Source organism: Ambystoma mexicanum, chromosome 5q, assembly GCF_040938575.1.
Source record: "Ambystoma mexicanum isolate Mex_15411 chromosome 5q, UKY_AmexF1_1, whole genome shotgun sequence".
Classification (NCBI taxonomy): Eukaryota; Metazoa; Chordata; class Amphibia; order Caudata; family Ambystomatidae; genus Ambystoma; species Ambystoma mexicanum.
In genome coordinates, this window is record NC_090933.1 from 57,729,537 (window position 1) to 57,750,482 (window position 20,946).

Sequence of the window (20,946 nt, forward strand, 5' to 3'; positions counted from 1 at the left end):
ATAGTCCCCACAAGGTAGGTAAAACGTGTGTGTGTGTGTGTGAGCGCGCATGCATGTGTGTGTGTGTGCTTGTAGCAGTCTAAATGAATTCAATACATGAGAATAGCCTGCTCTGATTCTTTTTTTGCTATACTCGCAAGCAATACAATTGTGTAGCTGACAGGAGGTACACCGACGCACACACCAATTAGGAGATTTAAAACTGTTAACAAAATACAAATATATAACATTTCCCCTTTCTTGAACACAGCCAAAATCAAAGACCTGTGTGCAGCTTCACGCAATGCCTTTCCCTCATTAAAAAAAGAAACGCTCCAAGTGTTTTGTAAAATTAAATACATCTGTGCAGAGCGGAAAGACAGCGCACTGCCCCAGCAGAGTTTGAGCTTAGAAGACATGGCACAGCATGTGGATGGGGGCTCTTGTTATGCCTGGGGGGTTTGACCAAGTATTTTAATTAGGTGTGACAAAAGGAGACACAGAGCAGAGTAGCGTGGGCTCACACAATTTAAAGAGATAATAACAAACACTTAAAATGACGGGGCATTCTTGGCAATGCCCAAGGCCCCCACACGTGCACATCTCCTGATAAACCCAGAACTTTAAATGGCTATTAGGATAGGTGGGACAAATTGACAATGTCAAGAGATCCACGGCTGAGTGAACAGCCTGTGAATCTGGGCTCTTGTTATGCCCGGGGGGTTTAACCAAGTATTTTTATTCGGTGTGATGAAATTACACTGTTAGGAGACTCAGGGTTTAGTATCGCAGGCTCACACAATCTAAAGAGATAATATAAAACATTTAAAATGATGGGCATTCTTGATAATGACCCAGGCATCTGCACGTGCACATTTCCTGATAAACACAGAACTTTAAATAGCTATGAGACTAGGCGTGATTAATTTGCAATGTCAAGAGATCCAGAACTGAGTATTGCGTGCTCACATAATCTAAGGAGACAATGAGGGACACTAAAAAAGATTTAGCACTAATGGTGTCAGCTGAGTGTCACGAGGGGAAAAAGAACTCCAAAGCCCCTTCTACAAAGATGTTTAACTTGTTCTATAAAAGAGGGGCCCCCTGAACCATTGTTACAGCACCGGGCTTGCAAAACTGGGTGTGTGAGGTGCAGCCACCCCTGCAAAGGAGAATAGCCAACACAGACAGCCCCCTCATGGCGCAACTCTCAGCAGGAGATGGATTACTGGGAGTGAATAGAAGAGGGTTGGCGCTGGAGACCTTTGTAAACCTACTCTGAAGGCAGATATCTCAGCCGGAGCAGGAAGACACCAACCCAGGCCCAGCTTATCTTATCTTGACTTCGAGGCGTTGAACAACACAGTGTGAATAGGGTAAGCAGCATTGCACGGGGGGATTTGCATATATTTTTCAAAAGGTGTTTCTGACAGCAGGGTATTGTGCTTTTAAAATGTGAAACAGCAGCGTTAGGCCTAGACAATCTGTGTTAGGAGGTATTGATAACTCCCCACTGTGTGAAAGATAGCTACACTTAAGCGATGCAATATTTGAAAGCTTTAGCAATTTCTAGTATGGGGTGTTTAAACTACATATCCGTCTGTGCTAAAGAAGTCGGTTTGCATTGTTCACCAAACTTAAATAGCACACGGCGAGCCGTTGCAGCTCTAACCCTATCGCACGGCTGTTGTTGTCAATTATGCGCTGAACAAGCAATCCCGACTCACATTTCTGCGGGGCTGCATTGAGCATTTATAGTAGCCAAAGTTGAAATACATTTTGATAAACTTAGGTGCAGGTGCAGTGATGGTTCAGAAGATAGCTCAGCGTGTTAAGCACATACTGCTGAAAGTTGTGTTCATGTGTATTATTAGAATCACAAATTCCAGCAAAATGTGTGTGTGTCAGTTTTTAAAACACAAATGTGCGTTAGATATGTAATTTTGTGTGTTATATATTTATTTTAAACATGGGGGCTCTTTAAAATTTGCAGGAGAGCACAGTTGACCATCAGAGAGAGTGTGACCAATTGGACCATTAGGGACAGTGCAGCCATTTGAACCGTTAGGGACAGGGTGGCCGTTTGGACCATTAGGGACAACTGCAGTATTGCAGCGGCGATTCTCCGACTGTCCCTACTGGTACAAATGGCCGCACTGAGCCTGATGGTTACATAGTCGCTATTGTGTTGTTTTCTTAACTGTGTGTAATGATTTTCAAATATAACGGCGCCTTTTATAAAAGAATGTTCGATTTGTAAATGTGTCACAGATCACACAAGTGGTTGATTTTTTTTAAGCTGCCGAGATTCAGAATCTTATTTTCTGACTTGGGGTATAAATATTAACATTATAAGCCACTGATTCTATATTTCTCTGTTTTTATAGAAATGGCCTTCAACACCTCGGTGGCACAGGCATCGCATTCTCTGGATGTGAATTGTAGAGTGACTGATTCAGCAAATTACAGATGGCAGGATGGAGCGGGGATGGTGCTTTTGGCAGACGGTTCAACAAATCTTGGATGTCCCGATGTGAATGGAATGATGCAAACTGTTTCTACTGGGGCTTTTGAGGGCGCTGGGACGAGGCTGTTCCTCACATAGCAACACATTTGGAATGTTTCAACGACACCAGAATCGAGTTCCCTCTTTTGCTACAGCATCAGCAAGGCTCGTGGGATTTGGGGATCCCAACGCCACAGAGTTCTTTTGTAAATTCAACACTAGGCCCGCTTGGGTCTGATGTGTTTGCTACGTCCGGTGGAGTGTCTGTGGGACAGGCACTGCAAAGTTCTTTTGTAAATTCAGCAGCAGATCCACTTGGATCTGCATGGCTCCCATTGCTTCGTCATCACCAAGGGTTGTACACTGACGGAGCTGCTGCTACCAAGACATCGATCACAGAGTTTTGACAACCGACGCCACAGAGAGCAAAGCACTGTTTTTGATTCATCCCGAATGGGTGGCAAGGAATGTCTGGGGGGCCTCTAGGATCAAAGTTGTTTCTGGTTTGTCCATCAGGGCCGCAAGGAATGTCTGGGGGCCACTAGGATCAAAGTTGTTTCTGGTTTGCCCATCTGGGCCTCAGTGAATGTCTGGGGTCCCTAGGATCAAAGTTGTTTCTGGTTTGTCCATCAAGGCCGCAAGGAATGTCTGGGGGCCACTGGGATCAAAGTTGTTTCTGGTTAACCCATCGGGGCCAGAGGAGTGTCTTGGGGCCCCTAGGATCCAATTTGTTTCTGGTTCACCCATCAGGGCCCAATGAGTGTCTGAGGGCCCCATAGCATGGAGTTGTTCTTTTGTTTCATCCAAAGGGGCCTGTGGCTCCAACGCCACAAATTCCTCTCTTATTTCTGAAAACTGGTGCCGTGGAATGCATGGCTGTCATGATCCCTGCTTCCAAGGGGTCAGGACTTGCCCCACGACCTTGGAAGCAGGCCCATAACTCTGATCCCAGGAACCAGCCAGTCCCGATTGGGACCTTTTGGACCTTGTCCTGGCGTCAGTGGCGCCAGGCTCATGATGGTGACCGGTCCCGGCACTGGAAGCGCCGGGCTCATATCTCATATTAGGTAAGAGTGCTTGGTGGACCTACCTGTAGCAGACCATGCTGCTTACTTACCAGCTAACTGGTCTCCTGATCCTTCTCTGCCTGGGACTACTTTTCTGTCTGGGTGGAGCAGGAGCCACTCCCTGGAAGTAGAACACAGGAACTCTTCTAGAAATCTGGAACTCTTTTCTTACCTGGGTGGGGCCGTGGAAGAAGACGCCTAAGCACTACAGAAGGCTATTTAAATCACACCCGATTGGTTTCACGTGCTTCGCGTTATTCTGCATCTGCAGCAGGACGCTCACCGTGTCAGCTCCAGGAAACCTCCAGCTCCAGATCCTGTGAATACGAAATAACCTGCTGGGATCCAGTCTTCTTCAGTCTTCTGCAGCTCCTGCAAGACAAGAGCACAGGTTAGGCTAAAGCAAAGGCAGCGAATCTACTTACCTAACCCAACGGCAGCATCCGAAGCGCCTTTTTCTGCCTTTCTCTTCCGGCATCCGACATCTGCAAAGAGAAAGAACATCGGTCAGTAATATTTAACTACAGAGCCTGCTTACCTGTGTTACGCCCATACCAACTCAGCTCGCGCTGCATTCCGGCACCTGCACGGCAAGATACTTCGGTTAGTAACGCTTAGTTACAAGACTGCTCATCTGTGTTACGTTGGCTTCCAATCTGTTCGCGCGGCTCCTCGGCACCTGCAAAGACAAAAGAGACATTACGGTGCATTCTACAGCGCTAGAACAGTCTTCTACTTACGTGCCATTAGAAGGATAATCTTCATCGCCACAGCATCTGAAAAGGGAAAAGACATAGACTTTAAAGACTTAAGACTTTGAAAGAGAAGAGAACAATGTAAAAGGAACTTTAGTACCTACAAGGCACGCTCGTGCATTAACGGCGTCTTCGCTCTCAGCAAATCCTCTGCTATCAAGAGGCAGAGCTCTCATCCAGTGAAGCAACTGGACCCAGCGCCCCTGCACAAGACGCAGGATGGAGACCCCGGCAATTACCTATATAAGGTAAGCGCAATATCAACCCAGTTCCACGGGGAAAGAAGGAGCGAGAGGGGCAAGGAACTTTCCCAACCTTCCAAACACTAATACCTTGGTTTACCCTTGCAGACATCTCACTCTTCAACTTAAACTGTCGGTGGGAAGGGGGCCCAGTCCGGGAGCAAAACGAACCCTGCGCCTAACACTGAAGACAGTATCCTCGCCAGATCAAGACCTGCGCCTCCGGGGGAACCAGGTGAGCGTTACAATGGCAAATGCTAACACAGTGTTTTTTACAGGTGCGCAGGGCTGGGGCACTATATGCTGAATGATTCAGTATAACTCCTAAAGCTATGTTGTGTGCAATATATATTGAATGTGTTTTATACAGTTTTCAAGATGTTTTTTATTTACAACTTTTTTATTTTTTATTCGGTGTAAGTTTCGACATAGGGCTTAAATGCCGGGTGATAGCTTGCAGCCGTAGTAATGTTTGTTTTATCAACTTTTAGAAGCTTGAAAGTCAATGTGATTTCAATTTACTGAGAGGCTCATACTTGGATATCTGCATATGCTTCACTAATGCTTGACTAATGCGCAAGTATTCGTCATTATGGATACCAGGCTCCAACACCCCTTTGCCTGTGTACTGGCAGGCCCTTCTAGCTGTCATTTTGTCAAAACATGTTTAGAAAATGCCCACACTGTGATACCACATGCCCCCTTAAAATATGATTTGGTTTTAAAACTGTTGGCAACCTCTTTAATACACTCTGCAACAGCAGTTTAAACACCTTCGGTTTGTAGAAAGGATGCCCGAGAGTCTCAACGACGATGGTTTATTACCGCAGAGCATGGTGAATATGATTATTGTGGACGATTTGATGACTGAGGGGGTCCGAATGGCGAACTAGAAAAGGCCTTTACTCAATATTCCAAGCACTGCAATCTGAGCATAGGTTATATCGTGCAAAACCTATTTAACAAGGGGAAGAGTAACAGATTGATAACACTAAACACAAGCTATAAAGTGTTATTTAAAAACCCCTGGGATAAACAGCAACTAGCCGTGATAGCCCGCCAGAGGTATCTGACAATTTTTTCATGGAAGCTTTTGAAGACGCAACCAGTAAGCCCTACGGATATCTCCTGATTGATTTAAAAACAAACACTCTAGAGGATTATAGACTGCGCACCAATCTATTATCAGATTACCCACTGTTTATATCCTGAGAAAGACATCTAAAAAACATTAAGCGCAATATCGCGTCAGTACCCTGTCACGCTTTCACCATGTCGACACGCATACAAAGAAACATTGCGTTGTTGAACGCCATTCTAGTCGCTGCCTCTGATGATCTGGTGGCGCTATTGCAGATATTGCTCAGACGACTTTAAAGGGACAAGTCCCCCTAACACACCGTCAAATAAGTGTGTTGAAAAAGAAAAAGGTCATCAAGAAACTGTGCAATAAGCAAATATTGCTAAGGGCTAAAAGAAAAGTGGTCTTGCAGGACGGTGAGTTCATAGGATCGCTCATAGGCATAGCCCTACCATTAATCACCAGCTTGCTTGGGGGCCAATAATGGAACACACCCATAAAATGTCTCTCGTGGATAAGTGTCAGTTAGAAAACCTGACGACTCCCAAAGCTCTGCCAGATTGGGATATATAAAAAGTTGCTAGCATGCGTCTTGACTTGGAAATGAAGGATGCTTTGAACAGATCTTATTTATCATTGCATGACAAAGCGGCGGTGTATTTGAATAGTCTGCACAAATACGTAAACCATGCCTGACAGGACAATGGAGAGAAAAACAAACTAACTTTATACATGCCGCCCGCAGAATCTAGCGGTGCGAGGGAACTGCCGGGGACCGATTCAGTTGTGGCTGATGTGTAAAACACGCTTAACCAATATTCTAAACCTAACGGAGAACTATTGCTACATAAGATGAAACTTGCAAAGGATGTGACCGCGTGGACTGATAGGGGAGAGTTTGTTAATAAAGGTAGGGTTTAAAGGGGTTTGAAATTGCACGATTTAGTACAAAGTTTTACAAACTGACACCCTACTTCTACAATAAATGCACCAATCATTTGGAACGAGTTTATGCAGGTGGTGGCTGATTTAAATATACTGACTTTGGTTGTGGGTAATGTCGGCCAATGCCACCTTCTGGAACGGCTAAAAGCCGGGGCTCTCGCAACTTCTCGTCAACAACACACAGCACGTTAAGTACACCCATCAGCAGCCCCCGCTCACCCAGCCATGAAAGGGGGTGACATACCAGTTGGCTTACGGATTGTTTAGCCTCCTCTGGCATGCATGACTCTGAAACATCTAGACCTCGACAAGGCCGTGACAGGCCTATATGGTTATCAGAGTAATGCAGGACGCCCCCTTTTGAATGTGTATGACTCTTTGCCGCTATATTCTGCTATAACATTTTTCCTTCAGTATTAAACATGTCTTTTTATTAATAAATGTTTTCAATTCATGAACATGACTGGTTGTTTATTATGTTATATTATCTAGTATATATAATAACACGCGCTGCATGGTTAAAAAAAGCTATTTTTTGACACATGTATCAGTGTATAGACGATACACATTTACATTTTTGACATACTAAACATTTTGCGAGATCTAGGCACGTTGTGTAGTGCCTTCTTAACAAATCTGGTCACCATTTGATCGTTTTGCATGGGGTTGCTCGAATACATTTTCAAAACAGCTGACAGCGCTCTCCATTCTGACATTTGAGTGATAATGAATATACAGTGTTGACCGCAGGTCATGGCTTTAGAGTCTTGAACCGGTACAGTAATATAGCTTAAATACTTTGCGATGCTTCGTACATAGTCTGTTAAAACTTTGGCGTATATGGAGTGGTACGGGAAGCACGCCAAAACTATCAAACACTGTTAACACATCCGCCTCCAGCCACAGAGCTATCCAGTGTGTTCCATCCCGGTCCTGAGGGTCAGTGTTCACCACCAGGCTTACAGGGCAATTTCTGGGTAGACGGCTGGGACATGTATCGCTAGCATACACACCGTGAATTTTTTTTCATGCAAGTCTATGCTTGCACAGAAATCCTTTTATCTCTAGAGTGTCAATTAAATTTCAAAAGTATGTTTCTCTGTGTGTTGATCTCAACAACCCTATCAAAAATGCTCCACACTAGCAGTGAATGTGTGGCGGTTAGGTTTCTTTCAAACTTTATCTCAGCATGTAGGTTTCCGGTCCTCACGAGGTTGAAATGCCCCACTGACACATTATCGGGTCTTAGATCAAAGGCCAGTAGCGTATAGCCAAGAGCATATTCATTGCATGTAAATGAAACCAGCACATCGCGCTTGTGTTTCACCGTGACAGCCACCACCCCCATGTAGTCTCTGATTATGTTCAGAAGTGCAAAGTTGGGGTATACGCTTTGGCGGGGATCGAAACACTGTCCTTGTGCAGCACTGCATAGTTCATGTTACAGTGTTTGAACTCGAAGGGGTTCTTATTGTATGCCCTATTGAGGGTTGTTGTTTCAACAATCCCCATGATGATTATTTTAGGGAGCTGCCCTAGAAACAGGTTGTCTTGACTGGTACCGCGGCAACCGATAAGAATGCTGAAGACTTTTAGAGCGACTCTCTCCACAGGGTATTTCATGTTAGATATCTGGAGTGTCTCTTTATGCGCCAGTCTAACAGTCAGTGAGATGCTTACATGCTTAACAAATAAACTGGCCGATACAATGACTAGTTTGTATTGCTCGGCGTCCCTGCTTATGAGGAAGAAACATTCCGTGATTCTGGATAGTTTCACTTTAAGATCAATGGTGTTAATCTTTAGTTTATCCTGAAAGAATAGGCCAGCGTGTAGGCAGCCTAGTCAATCAAATACTCTGTTGGTCCTGGCATGACAGGCTATTTTCATGAATCCCTTGTAATCGCCGTCCAGAGCAGTGCTGTCGAAATGCCCTGCATTATCGCAAAAGCTGTTTGTCCATGACATCACTGCTATAATTTAACAGGTTCTGTATGTAGGCCCGGTAGGCGTACATGTTATCGCTCTGTGTTCAGTGGGTCGCTGAGCATCACGTCCACCCGATTGAACATGCTGGCTATCGGGTAAGCAATTGTGCCCGCTCACGCTGTAGCAGCAGTGTTGGTTCCATCAGCCTTTGTTAGATGTAGCAGCATATCGCTCAAATCCAGATACATATCGGTCGAACCCAATACAATAAACTCTATGGGGGCTAGCGGTGATAGAGCCGCCAGGGGCGAGAACTCAATAAAGAAACGGTTGTCAATGCTGGTTTGGGTAGGGGCATGGTAAAGAGATCGAGCTCCGATTTTAAACACTCCCCAGATGCCCTGTGTAGAAAGGCCATTGTTCTTTAGAAGATATCACCTCCCTTGTGTCTTTTAGGAATAACAAGTTTCTTCTTCCCATGAGTTGGTGCGCAGCAGGGCTTTGATCTGTTTTTCCTGTTGGGTCTTGGTGGACCACACAACATGGATGCCGACCTGTTCCTCTTAAAGCTTCTATGTGATTTATAAATGAGCACCGACCCGTCCAGACCCTTCTTTTTCTGGCTGGCTAACCGCTCAGCAACCGCTGTTGTTACTCTTCCCACAACGTATTTTGCAATATTGCTGGCTGCCGTTTTCATGTGCGGTTTAACTAATTCAAAGCCTTGCCATAGAAAGACTTTTAAAGATACAACAGAGCCCTGCCCCATACATGACGGGGGCTCCGCTAAAATACAGTTGATTGCTGTACCCGGCTTGGTCCATGTAATATTCCATGCAAGCCCTGGGGTCTCCATAGTTCTTCACCACCGTCATTAGAGCACTGCTTTTATTTGTCTTTTAGCTGTAGCGGTCTGAAGTGCCAACGCAGCAGGATTTTTCCGTATTTAAATTATACAAACTGCCCCTGATCATCTCTTATCTGTATGTTGATGGTGTCAAAGTGGTTTTTACACACAAAATCATTGTTTCCTTTAGTCACCATGGTTCTAAGCAGCAGGGCGTAGCTGTCCCACACCCTTTGTTACTCCACGATGTCACTATAAAGCAATAAGCTATACAGAAACATTAATATCAGTGCAGGTTTTGTCCTACGGGTCTTTACTTCCAATGTGTTGGCACAGTTCCCAATATGCTGCGCAGTATCTTGGTAGTTGAGAGCTAACAGATGTGTCTGGGCCCTGTAGAAAAACGTTCCTCTGGTGCGGTCCTAGATGTAGCGATGTGTCCTCAAACTCGGGTATGCATGCTACGGCCTTGTTGATGACTCTGACAAGTTCCTGTATATTTGGATAATGTACCCCAGGAAATTCTCCTGCCCAAAGCCTCAGAGGGTTTGTTTGTTTTAATATAAGCATAGCTTGCCCCGGGGCTAACGTGTCCCGTGATCGGACATACTGAAGCTCAGTGAACGCAACAGTCCATCGACCCTCCAATTTACGGGTTTGACCAGCTTCATGGTAAAGTTGGATATTTTGTTCAATGGAAATGTCTCGGCTGAAGCGTTGCTGGGAAGCATGATATAAAAAGATGCAGGCTCCAGCTACAGGCCTGTGGTCTCTAGGGATCCGGCGGGAACCCAACTGTTGAATTTGTCAGGCCATCCCAGCCATTTTAACGACCTTTACTTTTTATGGTGTTTTCGATTCTATAAATGCACTGCTGGTTTTTACTGACTTTCTGGATCTCATCCTTATAAAAAGCACCCTGAACACCCTCCCCGAATAATCATTGAATCTATATATATATATATATATATATATATATATAGAAAAACCCTCCCTTTGAACCACGCCATCTATAATAAAGATCTCGTTGCTGTAGTTCTGCTCGTACCCCTTTGTGAAGACAGCCTTGTGTTTCGAGATTCGCACATGATCCCCCTTTTTAAGGGGTATGTCTTTTGTCTTTTTGAAAAGTCTTTTACTGTATCATTTTTTCCAGACAGCCAGGGAATTCTGCAGTGCTACACCCGCCAGTATGGTTTTAATAGATCTATGATGCATGTTGTTATACACAATTATAAATGCGGATAGCACCTCCACATATCGTCAGGTGTTTTTAGTTGTAAAAAAGCAGCTGAGTCGTGTTTTAAAGGTGTGTATACAACGTTCTACAATAGAGGCTTTAACTTCAGCGTGTGTTACTAAGTGGTGTACACTGTGCTGCCTCAGAAGGTTTTGCAGCAGTTTATTGAAAAAACTCTTTACCGGCATCTGTCTGTAGTTTAGCTGGGACTTTTCCGTTCTTAAATATGTGCTTTAAAGCCGCAGCTACACTGAGCGCTGTCTTGTTCTTCAAAGCCTCAACATAGGCATATTTTAATAGAACATCGATGACGGCTAGAATATAGCGGAAACCATATTCATATTATCTGCCTGCCTTTGTTGGTTGATGTCACATAGCACGGTCATTCGCCATTTAAAATGTTTCTGGGCCGGCTTATGCAATGCGTAGGCTTACTCCCCTGAAAGCCACGTCTTAACCGCCCCTTTGACACCTTCTCACCATCGGCTCGCATTTTATGATACAGGCTGTCAACCCCGCCATAACTGCTGACACCTCCTTCATCATAATATATTTTTGACAGCTTCAGGCCACACATGTCTCCCCGTAACAACTCAACATAATGACACAGTCAGTATTTATAAACAACAGTTTTTATTCGCATTTAAAAATGACAATTTTATACAAAATATGTTCACATTAAAGCATTCACATTAAAATAACACATGCGAATACTGCACAACCACATTGTATGCCACTGCTTCTTTAAGCGCTCATGTTATACTCCATTTGTATATATTTTATCCTCGCCCAGTTGGGAACAGTTTTTTCAATGATGTTTCTAGCGCCCATCAGACACATGCGAGTAAATGGCTTCATTTTCAAAAGCGGGTTATTCGCCGATTCTACAGCATATAATGTTTTAGATACACATTGCTCAGTCCCGCTCCGATCCTTATCTGGGTCAGCAGTTGTGTCAGTTGCAACAAATCTATAATCCGTTTTGGGCTCAACACAAAACATATTTTATGTAGTGAATTATCCGCTAAGCTTTTTCCAAACATTCGTGATCATCCTCTGTGCATCATTAATTTTATGTCCGTAGCACCACCTGTAAAAGTGTTGTTTTAAACACACCCCTGTTATTATGGCCGTAATCCCCTGGGTGGCACGAATATCAGCACGAAGAGGGGTCTACGTGTCCATGTCGATCTTCATTAGCACAATATAATCCTTGCACATATTGATATCCGCCGGGCTTTCAATTTGTTTTGAACAACAAAGGCATTGAATAGTGGCATTGTCTTTAAGTCTGTTGGTCTCCAGCAGCGATAGACAGGCCTTAAACAGGCTACTTTCAAAAGATCCTGGGGTTTCAAACCAATTGGAACATCATTCGCAATAAATATTAATAGTCTCTGCCATAGTCTGGTTCGCCCCACCCATGCACACTTGACCCTGTTTTTCATCAGGGTGCCGGAAGCGGTCTCTGTCATCATTGCCGCGTCCGCCGACATCAGTCCTCATCTTCAGGGTTTGCGTCGACTGCAAATGATTGCTCCAAAACAGTTTTGTCATTGTCCCAAAACTCTTCGGGTTCATAGCCGGCCATTAGATCCTGAGCATCCTCCAGCCCTTCGTACACCAGCAAATCCACAGGACTTCCTGGGGGTGTTCACCCCTCACCATAGCTATAGCTGGTCATAATAGCTGCTTCCCGAAAAAGTGCTGTGTTTTCCGGCCTATCACAGAGTGATATATATCTGGGTTGTCCGACCCTCCCCGGGGTCACCATCGCAGTTTTAAGCCAGCCCTTTCAATCACATTTTATATTAACATTATATAAAGTTTATATAAAAGGTATTATTTTGATATTGAGAAATATTTCTATCAAAAAATGAATTGCGATATAAAAATGACTGATAATATGATATCAAAAGATATCAGAAGAATATCTGATATAAAAAACATCGGCAAGAAGTGTTGTAGAATTATATCAAATCCATATAAAATCATGTCAGCAATCCCCATAGAATTATATTCAAACTCTCTAAAACCTCTAATGCCATTTAGCGCGCTTAGATTTATATTCATAAAACTCTTAGCACTGCATGATGTCACCCAATCTGCGTAGCTTTATATTCCACCTCTATTAAACTCTCACACACGCAGCACCACCCACTCCTGCGTCATTGCTGCGCCACCAAACCCCAACACTCACCTTCTAACTCCTTACAACTCACTTTGCCCTCGATCAAGCTACAGCGCACACACGCTCTCCCATATTAAAAACATTTTGATATACACTTTATATCAAACCGTATCAAAGTACACAAACTTTATGTAGCCGTTTATATAAAATGGATATCAAATCGATATAACATTTTATATCAAAACATTTTGATATCAAACATTAATTGATATCAAATTCCATATCAAAAAGAAATACACCCATATCAAAAGGGGGTGGGAATAAGGACAAACAGGGGACGTTCCCACCTGTCAAAACTTTTACATAGGAAGAAAGGGGCCCCCTATAACCACTGTCTTCGATCTCACCCCCAGATCTGTATTTTGCCCTGAATGTGAAAGTTCGGTAGCCTCTACGTGGCACATAGAACTTCATCTGGATCAAGTACAACTTCTGTCCTAGATTTCTGTATGAATAAGCACCTAACTTTCAAGTTAGTTTTTCAAACGCACATGAAAAACAAATGTCAACCATGTTCTGTATATTCCACACACCAAATTATCATGGGTGCCTCAATGAAAAGTATCAAAGTTAATAACCTACTAAGCAAAAGCAGGCTTCCAAATAAGTAAGTCTGAGTTCCTCCTGAATTATTCATAGTGCACCTTTTTTGAATGGGAGTCCTGATGAGTCCTTTGGCGTCCTTGGAACACTTTCCACTGGTCTCTTTGCTCTGGCAAGGAAGGGGTTAACAATTGGAAGGAGGAGCCTTCCTGCTTAAGAAGCGTTTGCAGCAGTAGAGTCCTGCTGAGTCCTTTGGCATTCTTCGGCAGCGTGTGTGCGCATCCTGCACAACTGCTCAATTCGTCCTGTTTGTTTGTTCATCTCCAGTTCCGGCTGAGGCGTTGGGGGAACACATTGGCAGACGATCCGACACAGACTGCAGCTGCAGGTAGTGTGCTCCATTGTGTTGACTGGGCCTCGAGGACGGGGGGGAGTCGGACTAAGGCAGCTCCCTTAGCCGTTGGGCATGCCCCGCCCTCATTTGGTCCCGTTTGTTCTTCTCGGCCAGTCTAAGGCTGGTTTAACGTGGGTATTAATGTTGGTACTTTAGCCTGTGATACCCTGCGGCCCCCCTACCATGGGAGTGTGGATCTTGTCCCAGTCCGTTTTGCTTTGCCTGGGACCCGGTACTTTGGAAACGTATCTCCCGAACCCTCTTGGAGGATCACTGATGCCCAGGAGTCTTGCTCAGCTTTCGTTAGTCGTGCAGTGGCCCACCGTGTTTTATTGCTCGCCTGCCCATTCCTGCATATTCCAGAAAGAGGAAATACAAACGAGAATGCTGCTAAAAACTGCAATTTTGACATTGACATTGACTGTGACTGTTCTTGTGACATTTCCTTTTAAAGTTGCTGTTTCGTGGCAAACTCCTATCACCCATCTGACACAGCTTCTCTGTCTGTGTGCCCGTGTGCTCATGACTTGTGTTCCATAGTGCTTTTTATTTTTCTTATCTTTTGTGGACTCCTTGTTGACTGTTGATTGCTGTTGCCATACAATCGTACAATCATACTTTTCTATTAACCATGCATTAACCATATTTATTTATTTATTTATTTATTTATTTATATAGCGCAGACCAGGCCCAAAGGCAACCGGGCGCATATCTTGGCAGAAAGTTACATATAACATATCATCACATTGGTACCAACAGATTGTGAACAAAATATACAGAATATACAATTGACGTTACAAAACGGAGCAATAAGCGGAACAGTAGTGCCGGAACAAAGCAGAGCTAGGTCCCAGATGGCCCGTCAAAGTCAGAGGGCGGTTGTTAGTGAGATGTAACTAGCCAAAGCTTGGCTTTGTGTTTGAATAGGCTAAATGACGGTAAGGATCTGATGGTGAGTGGTACAGTGTTCCAGAGCTTGGCAGCCAGGACAGGGAAGCTGGCACCCCCAGCTGTATGAAGCTTGAATCTAGGGATTTCAAGACCGTGGGACTGTGCAGATCTGAGTACTCGCGTTGGACTGTGTTGAGTGAATCGAGAAGCTAGATATGAGGGGGCCTGGTGCTTAACACATTTGTATGTAAGAGTGAGTGCTTTCAGTGAGATCCTTTGGGCGACTGAGAGCCAGTTGAGGTTCTTCCTGGTTTCTGAGATGTGGGCAGATCGGGGGATATTAAGAGCCGCTCTAATGGCGTTATTTTGGGTAGTCTGCAGTTTGTTAAGATTGCCCTGGTTAGTGCCTTGGTACAGTGCATTACAATAGTCCAGTTTGAACATAACCAAGGTCCTGGCCAGGGTAATGCAATTCTGGGCGGTAAGGAATGGGCGACAGGCTGAGATCAATTTGCAGATGTAGGCGGCCGCGGCAGCCACTGCATTGGTTTGTCGGGTGAGATTCAAGGAGGCGTCCAAGTAGATACCCAGAGTTTTGGTATCTTTAGATACTTTAATTAGATTACCGTCAATGTTAAAGGAGCCGAACAGGGGACTTAGTTTGTTAAGTCTCTGTTGCGTGCCTAAGATGAGAAGCTCAGTCTTGTCGTCGTTGAGGCACAGCTCGTGCTGGGCCATCCATGCTTGAATGACAAGGTAAATGTCATTGAGGGCTTTGGAGTCAACAATGTAGTCACCAGTAATGGGTATGAGTATCTGGGTGTCATCGGCGTAGTTCGTGTAGGTGACACCCAGATAGTCAAGCACATCAAATAATGGTTTGGTGAAGACATTATAGAGAGTAGGGGAGACACAGGACCCTTGCGGGACTCCACACGGGACTGGTGTAGGGACGGCCAATGCAGTAGGTGAGAAAACTCTCATGTGCCTGTTGTCGAGGAATGACCTGATCCAGTTGGATGCGTTGTCAGAGAAGTGGGCAGCGGACTTCAGGTGCCGACATAGTATTTGGTGGTTGACCAAGTCGAAAGCAGCGGATAAGTCCAGTAGTAGTAGAAGGGCCAGTTTACCGTTGTCTTTAAGGTCCTCAATTTGGGTTTTGAGGTCAAGAAGAGCTGTTTCGGTCCCATGCTTGGGTCTGAAGCCAGACTGTCTTGAGCCGAGGAGGTTATTAGTTTCTAAGTAGTTCTGAATCTGCAGGTATGCTGCTCTGTCAAGTATTTTAAGTAGGAATGGTACAGTGGTAATAGGTCTGCAGTTAGTAGGTGTTTCAGTGTCCAGATTCGTTTTTTTTATTAGAGGGATAACCAATGCGTCCTTTAAATTGTTGGGTACCGTTCCTGTTTGGAATGTATAGTTGATGAAGGTGGTTATGAAAGGAGCAAGGTCCTGTGCCGCTTCCTTAATGATAGGTGCTGGGCAGGAGTCGCCTTGGCAGTTAGAGGGTTTTAGGTTGCGAATGATGTTTTCGACCTCGAGGATGGTGAGTGGGGTGAAGCTGAAAGGGGTGTGAGTAAAGGAGGCCGTTGGCGTAGAGGAGGGTTTAGTGGGGGGGTTGGTGAGTAGGGTAGTTTGTTTGGCGTTAATCTTTGATTGCAAGGTGGTGATTTTGTTGAGGAGAGCGTTTTGGATGTTATTGCACCATTGGCTGTCTTTAGTGCAGGTATCAGGGACGGGGAGGGGGCTTCCAATTCTTTAAGGATTTTAAACAACTCCTTAGTGTTGGATTCTGCTTGTGTGATACATTGGTTGTAAGTCTCCTTTTTTGCTTGTAAGATTGCTTCCTTGAAGTTGTGGGTGGCGATGATGAGGCGTTCTTTGTTAGGGTCGCATGGGTGGCTCTTCCAGAGTGATTCAGCCTTGCATGAAGCATGTTTAAACATTGTATTCAATGTATCTATTTTGCTGGCTCAAATGTTGGGTTATATGTGAGTTCTTGTTTTATAATATCTCACATCTCAGGTTTAGCTGCATTTCGTTATTGATCAGGACTATTCAAGTGTGCTCTAGAGTTTTTCTCTACTGACCTGCTTGTAAAAGAGGGCTGCAAGGCTCTCCTCTCCCTCTTTCTCCTTGTGTGACGAGTTATCTCCTTTTTAGGGGGCTGCGAGACATAACTCTCCCCGATGTCTAGGAGTGCATTCCACCCAGGCAGTGTGCAATATTAAGCACACTTGCTTGATTTTTTGCTGTTAGTGGGGCTGCTCTCCTCTGCCCACATTTTGGGAAAATTGCAGGCAGTTTGTCTACTGTCTCCCTGCGGGTCATGTATTTTATTTGAGCTTTGGGCGCAAATTATGCATGTTGCAACCTTTTGCTTTTCGAATACTGTAAGCATTGTTGCATTTATTATTATTTTTTTTTTAAAACATTGGTGCTAGTATATTGTTTTCCTTGTTTGCTGTGTCTTAAGGGATTTTAAGATAGTCAGCCTGTGTCCTTAGCCAAAACCGTGTACCCTGCATCTTAGCTGCTCAGCTGTCGTGCTCTCTACTGTGCAGGCACAGCTCTTGGTGCCTCCTGAACCACACTTTCATTTTTTCCTTTCTCCCCTGACTATTCCTCAATCAGTCTTTTACGGGTCCCTGTGTGGGCCGGCTAAGGTGATCTGCCTTAAGGATGGTAAAGCGCAAATTAAGAGTGGGGGCAACTATGGCCACTAGCGCCAAAAAATCAAAGCATAGAGGAACCCCTAAGACAATCACAAAACCAGCCGTTAGGGCCCTTAAACCTAGACAAAATGTGAGCCAACTTTCGTTGGACTTCTATCTAAAAACCATGGCAGGGAACTTGGCTGACAGAATACAGGTGACAGAAAAGGCCATGTGGGAAGCCACCTCCTCAATAGGGGTTACTAATGTAATGGCAGGTGGGGAAATGGGAGAAATGATTTCTGCGCCCAGCATTCCGTGTATCAGGAGCCCCCAAGGGATTGTCATGGGGGGTGCCTCAAGGGTGCCGTCGGTAAATAAGGATATTGAAACATCTGGCACCCCCAGGGAAAGAGCAATATCAGGGGTCATCCATAGGCTGGTTGAGGAGACCCTAGATGATCTGGGGCCTACATCACTATCCAGGGATGACTCCATCGCATCATCTACAAAAGATGATGACAAAACTTGGTTGGAGGCGTTATTGTACAATACATTGAAACCCCTATTTTCATTACTGGATGCAAACAACAGGCATATGATGGGGTGCCCTCCCTAGATGTTCAATGGCAAACCAAACTAGAGGCCACATATGCCCTGTTGCAAACATTTAAAAAAGGGGTTATGGAAACCTTGATGATAATGGATGACTCAATTAGAGATCTAAAAATGAAAGTTAATGCCATCAATTAAAAAATAGCACCATGATTGGACTGCATTTAGAGCAAACCGCCACCAGGGCAAGTAGTCAGATTGGCCAGGGGGAAAGGGAGGGTATAGCCACTAGCCATATCCCTACGTGGCCCACTCCCACAGCTGTATTAACAAGTTGCACTTGCATAGGGCTGTCTATGGAGGGGGCAAATCCTCTGCATGTCCAGATACATCCAGTGGGTGGGAAGGAAGGGCTAGCACAGTACTTAATCTTCCCCCCCAGACGGCCCCCTTAGTAGGTGTGATAATGGGGGTCCAGAGCCTACCTGCGGGTCCTTTAGAAACAACCTCATCATTAATGAATAAAGCTACACACTGGATTAACTCGAATATAATGGGCCTAGTATAAACCCAAAATCAGTGCTAATGGCTAGAAGAGTGGGCTGGATGGGTCCCACCAGGAAGTTAATTAAGGGTGACTAATATGGGGTCGGACAATGACACCACAATACGGTCAGCCACATGGTGACCTTTAACCTAACAAGGGGTCTGAGGGCTAATGGCTCAAAACTAGATAGTAGATTAGTGAGCCTGGATTATTTCTATCCCCAAGGGAACGTGGCGGAAGCACTACCGGACGGTCGAGGGTAATGGATTTCACAGGGGGATTTGTATCGGGGTAGTGTTGTTCTATCTGCTGCCCCCACCGTGGAACATGTGCCTTCTTGGTTCACTCTGGGGATAAATGGCTGTGACGACTGGGGCAGGTGGAACCGATTGGGAAGTGTGTTGTACAGAATCGATTTGAGACACTTATGTCGATGGATGCCCAGAATTGACAGGAGGGAGAGCAGTGCTTGCCCTTGCAGGGGGAAGTTGGGACTCCCACAGAGCTCGAACAGGGGGGAGCACTGTGCTCACCTTTGGGGGGGTGCAATCAGGCAATAATTCAAGGCTCGAACCAAAATGGGGTGGATAAGGAAATGAAATATGTCTCCTGGAATATAGCTGGCTCCAGGAGCAAATTGCAGTTGGATGAGAACGTGGAATTTTTGAAATGTCACAAGATCATACTACTGCAAGAAATCTGGGAGTTGGAGCTTCCCCATTTGAATGGCTATGCTTCTTATGGCATCCCTGCGAAAAAGAACAGGAGAGGGCGGAGTTCTGGTGGTTTGTTAGTGATGGTCAAAGCCACATTACCTTGTAGGTTGGAGGTGGTTGAGACCAGGTTGGCATTCTTACAACTCTTGAGTCCCCGGGCACTGAAGGGTTCGATTTTTTAAATTTCTACAATAGTCCAAACAAGGTAGAGGGGGAGGTTTGGTCTAAACTAAAGGAATTATATGGTTGACCCAATGAACCTCAAGAAAAGACTTATTTGGTGTGGGGACTTTAAAGTAAAAATGGGTTGTGGTCTTTCTAAGAACCTCTATGAATCCATTGAGGAACAAATGTCCAGGGTACTTGAAACGGAAATGGAGGATAAAAAAGTCTATACCAGGGGCCTCCAGTTGAGCACCTGGCTTATCGAGTGGGGCTTGCACTCAGTTAATGGGCGCATTAATCCAGATATCCCCGGCAAACGCTTGTTCAGCAATCATTTGGGCTCTTCCACTATAGACTATTTTTGTCTTACGTTAGACCTCAGGAAACTCATTGAGAGTTTTGAAGTTGCTCTAGTGGTGACCAGTGATCATTACCCATTGGTGTTAACTAATAAGGGATTAACTGAAGTGGAGGCACGTGCTTCTAGAGTTTTGTGTCAAGTAGACAGTGATGTGGCATCACGAAGAAGAATCAAATGGGGCAATGTTTTGGGTTCTGGCTTGCATTTTCGAAATATTAGCCACCCAACGGGCTGCCCTAATAGGGATTGTGGATGAATCGAACAGCCAACGGGTAGTGGTGGGCCTCTTCGTGGGTATCTTGGAGGAACTCACTGGGAGTTTCTCAGTTGTCCCTAAACAACCAAGAAGTGAAGGAAAGCAGGGCTGGTTTGATCAAAAATGCAGGTTGGCAAAATTGGCCCTTTTGGATGCCCTAAAGCGTCCTGCGGTGGATAGACGCAGCATTGCTCAGGCGCGTACTGACTATCGCAGGACGATTGAGTAAAGGAAACTGGAGCTGGAGGTCATGGCCTGGAAGGAATTTCTAGAGGCCATCAGGGTAAATGATGCAAAGGGCTTCTGGGAATTTGTATCAAGGGGGTCTTGCAATAAGGGAACTCAAGGACCACAGAGAACGTATGTGGGGGCGGAAGATTGGGTCTGTTATTTTGGAACCTTGTATGATGATGGCCGAGTTAGAGAGGAAAAGCAGTGCACAGGAGTGGCTCTGCGCTTTTCTTTGGAGGAGGTGACCAAAGCAATTGGGGCACAATCTTGAAATCGAGCACCTGGCCTGGATGCCATACCTGCTGACCTCTTCATGAGCCATATTGATTTATGGGCCCCGCTGCTGACTGCAGCATTTAATGCTTGCTTAAACTCAGGCCATTATTCGCCATTGTTGAAGACGGCAACCATTTTTACGATTTTCAAAAAAAGGGGAATATCACCAAACCTTCCTCGTATCAACCCATTTCTCTGTTGGATACAGTGTTTACATTTTTTGCCCAGGTGCTGTTGGGCCACATAGAGTGTTGGCTTACTGAGAGGGACATCTTGACGGATATACAATTTGGTTTCTGCCCTGGTTTGGGCACCATGGAGCAGGTGCTCAACCTGTACCTATTGGTATCGAAATTTGTCTTCTCTAACGGCGAGGTAATCTACCTTGCGTTCATGGACTTAAGCACAGTTTTTGATAAAGTGGATCGTGCAAAGCTGTGGGCCGTGCTTGAGTCCATGGGTTGTCCTGTGAATATTCTGGAAGTGTTGCGGGAGATCTACTTGAACACCAAAGCCAATGTTCGGTTTGGAGCAGGGGGGAGGTGCATCGAGTGGTTTTATACCATACTGGGTGTACG